This window comes from Eulemur rufifrons, chromosome 29, assembly GCF_041146395.1.
Source record: "Eulemur rufifrons isolate Redbay chromosome 29, OSU_ERuf_1, whole genome shotgun sequence".
In the NCBI taxonomy this organism is placed as follows: domain Eukaryota; kingdom Metazoa; phylum Chordata; class Mammalia; order Primates; family Lemuridae; genus Eulemur; species Eulemur rufifrons.
Window position 1 is genome coordinate 26690435 of NC_091011.1, and position 4899 is coordinate 26695333.

At 36.3% G+C, this 4899-nt stretch overlaps 1 non-coding gene across 1 annotated transcript; it reads right to left on the reverse strand.

The window, feature by feature from the left end:
• Nucleotides 1-4006: 4006 nt before the first annotated feature.
• Nucleotides 4007-4114, reverse strand: LOC138377675 (U6 spliceosomal RNA). Its single transcript, XR_011231840.1, has one exon. It is a non-coding gene; the product is annotated as a U6 spliceosomal RNA (small nuclear RNA).
• Nucleotides 4115-4899: the final 785 nt, after the last annotated feature.

Genomic DNA, 4899 nt, shown 5'->3' on the forward strand with positions numbered 1-4899 from the left:
CATGTCCGTTCCCCAGGTAGTGTGCGTTGCACCCATCATGTAGGTATATGTCCGTCCCCCCACCCCCCCTTCCCAAGTCAGCACCTTCAAGTGTTACCATTCCCCAAACGGTGTGCAATGCACTCACTGTGTAGGCATACCCCCCTCCCCTCCCCCACCCCCAACCTCAGTCTGGTATCCGATTGGTGTCGTTCCTAGATATGTATTTAGGTGATGATCAGGGAAACCAATTTTCTGGTGAGTACATGTGATGCTTGTTTTTCCATTCTTGCGATACTTCACTTAATATAATGGGTTCCAACTCTCTCCAGGAGAACCATAGAGATGTCGTATCTTCATTATTCCTTATAGCTGAGTAATATTCCATGGTATACATATACCACAGTTTACTAATCCAATCATGTATTAATGGGCATTTGGGTTGTTTCCACATCTTTGCTATTGTGAATTGTGCTGCTATAAACATTCCGGTACATGTGTCTTTGTTACATGTTACATGACCTTTTTTCCTTTGGGTATATGCCCAGTAATGGGATTGCTGGGTCAAATGGCAGGTCTACTTGAATCTGTTTAAGACACTTCCATAATGCTTTCCACAGGGGTTGCACTAGTTTGCAGTCCCACCAGCAGTGTATGAGTGTTCCTGTCTCTCCACACCCACGCCAACATGTGTTGTTTTGGGTTTTTTTGATAAAGGCCATTCTCACTGGGGTTAAGTGATATCTCATTGTGGTTTTGATTTGCATTTCTCTGATGATTAGGGATGTTGAGCATTTTTTTTTTTTTTTTTGTGGTTAGAGAATTTATTTTTTTTTTATTTTTTTTTTGATATTATAAACAACTTTATGCCAAAAACTTTGAAAATTTTGACAAAATGGATACATTCCTTGAAATATACAACTAAACAAAAGTAACAATAACATAAATCAAATATCAAAGATTTCTTATAGTTATTAAAGAAATTGAACCTGTAATTATACATCTCACAAAGAAAACTCTATGTCTAGATAGGTTTACAGGTGAACTCTTTTAAATATTTAAAGAAGAATTAACACTATTTCTGCACATTTTTTTCATATGTTTGTTAGCCATTCTTATATCTTCTTTCAAGAAGTTTCTATTCATGTCATTTGCCCACTTTTTGATAGGGTTGCTTGATTTTTTCTTGCTGATTTCCCTAAGTTCTAAATAGATTCTTGTTATCAGTCCTTTATCTGATGTGTAGTATGCAAAAATTTTTTCCCGTTCTGTAGGTGGTCTGTTTATTCTCGTGACTGTTTCTTTGGCTGTGCAGAAGCTTTTTAATTTAATCATGTCCCATTCATTTATTTTTGTTGCTGCTGTGATGGCCTTAGGGGTCTTCTTCATAAATTCTTTGCCTAGGCCAATGTCCGTAAGAGTCTTTCCTACATTTTCTTCTAGAATTCTGATTGTATCACGCCTAAGGTTTAAGTCTGTTATCCACCGTGATTTGATTTTTGTGAGAGGTGAAAGCTGTGGGTCCTGTTTCAGTCTTCTACAAGTGGCTAACCAATTCTCCCAGCACCACTTATTGAATAGGGATTCTTGTCCCCAGAGTATATTCTTTCCCGCTTTGTCAAAAATTAGGTGACTATATGAGGATGGTTCTATATTTGGATTTTCTGTTGTGTTCCACTGGTCTGTGTCCCTGAACTTGTGCCAATACCAGGCTGTTTTAAGAACCACGGCCTTGTAGTATAGTTTGAGGTCTGGCAAATTAATACCTCCCATTTTGTTTTTGTTGCTTAAAATTGCTTTTGCTATACGGGGTCTTCTTTGATTCCATACAAAGTGTATAATTATTTTCTCTACGTCTGTAAAGAATGATGTTGGTAATTTAATAGGGATTGCATTGAATCTGTAGATCACTTTGGGTAGTATAGACATTTTAACAATGTTGATTCTTCCGATCCACGAGCATGGTATATTTTTCCATCTATTTGCAAGTTCTGCTATTTCTTTTCTCAGTGTTTCATAGTTTTCCTTATAGAGGTCCTTTACCTCTTTAGTTAGGTATATACCTAGATATTTTATTTTCTTTGTTGCTATTTTGAAGGGAATTGAGTCTTTAATTTGGTTTTCCGATTGACTGTTATTGGCATATATAAATGCCTCTGATTTGTGTATATTAATTTTGTAGCCTGAGACTTTGCTATATTCGTTAATCAATTCCAGGAGTCTCATGGTTGAATCCTGGGGGTTTTCCAGATATAACATCATATCATCAGCAAAAAGTGAGAGTTTGATCTCTTCCTTCCCTATTTGGACTCCCTTGATTCTGCTCTCTTGCCTGATAGCTCTCGCAAGGACTTCCAATACTATGTTGAAAAGTAATGGAGACAGTGGGCAGCCCTGTCTGGTTCCAGTTCTAAGTGGGAGTGCTTTCAGTTTTTCCCCATTCAGAATGATGTTGGCTGTGGGTTTGTCATATATGGCTTGTATCATTTTTAGGTAGGTTCCATCAATGCCTATTTTGTTAAGCGTTTTTATCATAAAAGGGTGTTGAATTTTGTCAAATGCTTTTTCTGCATCCAATGAAAGTATCATATGGTTTTTGTTTTTGCTTCTATTTATGTGGTGAATTACATTTATAGATTTACGTATGTTGAACCACCCCTGCATCTCTGGGATGAAGCCCACTTGGTCGTGGTGGATTATTTTTTTGATAAGCACTTGGATTCGATTTGCTAGTATTTTATTGAAAATTTTTGCATCTATATTCATGAGAGAAATTGGTCTGTAGTTCTCTATTTTTGTTGCGTCCTTTCCAGGTTTTGCCAACCTGCTTTATTTTTGAAAGTTGTCAAAACCAACAGAAAAAATATCACCTCTATAAAATGCTTACCTAGACATATACCTTCTATAACTCTTTTTCTCTACATTGTTATATTCCAGATATATATGGGATATGAAGAGTACCAACCCTGGTGCCTGACTGCCTAGATTCAAATCATAGTCTCCCAACTTATTAGCTGTGTGATCTTGAGCAAATTGCTTAACTTCTCTGTGCTTTGATTTTCTCACTATAAAATAGGGTAATGATAATAACAGTAGCTGTTGTGAAAATTGAGTAACTGTACATACAACACCCAGAACAGCATATAGGAAGTTCTGTATGACTGTTAGCAGTTGTTATCATCAAACACAATCAAGGGTTTCTTGAATGTCGTCTAAGTATCTCTCCAACAAGATGATGTGGTCCTTAAAGTCTTTTTGCAGTTTGCCCCCCAGTGCGTCACACATAGTATGACTTTAATAAATTCTTGTTCAATAAGCAAATGAAGTCATTAATTGATTAAATGCAATTGATCGATGTGACTCCAAAACATCCTCGCCACAAATAAACCATTCCATCTGTCATCAGGACATTAGGCACACTTTATGTCTCCATAAGCCCCTGTGAAAGTAGGAAAGGTAATCACAAATAAGGTCTTGGAGTAATTTGTCAGAGCTGCTAACATATATTTATGTTCAAGAATGTTTATATAAGCTAGAAAAAATGAAAACAACCTAAATGTTCATCAACAAGGGAAAGGTTGAATACATTATGCTGTAACCATTTGATATTTATGTTTTCAGGAAGTATTTATTAACATGAAAAAATGCCCTAATTGTAATAAGCTTAAAAAGCAGCATATAAAATTGTATAAACAATATAATACCAATGTTCATTTTTTAAAAGTGTGTTTGTATGAAGAAAGAAATAAAAAGGGGCTTATAAGAAATATACTGAAATCATTAATACCTCTCCCTGATTGGTGGGATTTAGGGTGATTTTTTTTAAGTTTTCTCTTGATATATTCCTATATTTTTCTTTTTTCAAATTATTTCAAAATATTATGGGGGTGCAAATGTTTTTGATTACATGGATTGCTTTTGTTATGTTTGAGTCAGGGTTCTAAGTGTGCCCATCACCCGGGTAATGTTCATTGTACCCATTAGGTAAATCTTTTCCCTTGCTTCCTTCCTCCTCCCCCTGCTTGATTTCCACTGAGTTTTACTTAAAAATATGGGTGTCATCCTTGTGCAGGGGCCATGCTAATCTTCTCTGTATCGTTCCAATTTTTCGTATATGTGCTGCCGAAGCAAGCAAATACTAGATATTTTTTATCTAGTATTCCTAAAAAATGATAAAAAGAAAAGAATTGCTTTTAAATAAAATAGATCCGAATTATCAACCTAGGAATTAATGTCTCAGGAATGAAATTATATGTCCTTATGTTCACTGACCTAACCACCCCTGCCGATCTGATACATCACTCACCTACGCACCCACTCAGTCTGATATTCACCGACACCTGTCCTCATCACATTCCCAACCTCCAAAGTGTTCCAAATCTGACACGATGGCATAATCTATGTGTTGCAAATATGACACCAACATCCAGCTGTTTGGAGGCCCCAGTGATTACCTTAATTTTTCACACTCCTTTCAGATATCTGGCGTTGGGTAAATACAGTCAACCTCACGTAGACATATTTCCAGCTATTAAAAACCAAGCACATTTGTGTTATCTCCTGCCCTTGAGGTGCCTGATACAAGGGAAGCATGATTGAGTACCTTACTGATAAAGCTGAACAAATATGTCTTTTGAAATAGGCTACAGGAAAAACCCACACTGGAGATGTGTGATATACATTAAAATCTAGCTGCATTTGGATAAAAGGTGGGTCTCAATTTAGTGAATTGTGAATCCTACAATATTTGTTTAAGAAAAGCCATTTTATTACTTTAATAATTTTTTTTTTTTTTAATAATTTTTTTTTTTTTTTTTTTTGAGACAGAGTCTCACTCTGTTGCCCAGGCTAGAGTGAGTGCCGTGGCGTTAGCCTAGCTCACAGCAACCTCAAACTCCTGAGTTCAAGCGATCCTCCTGT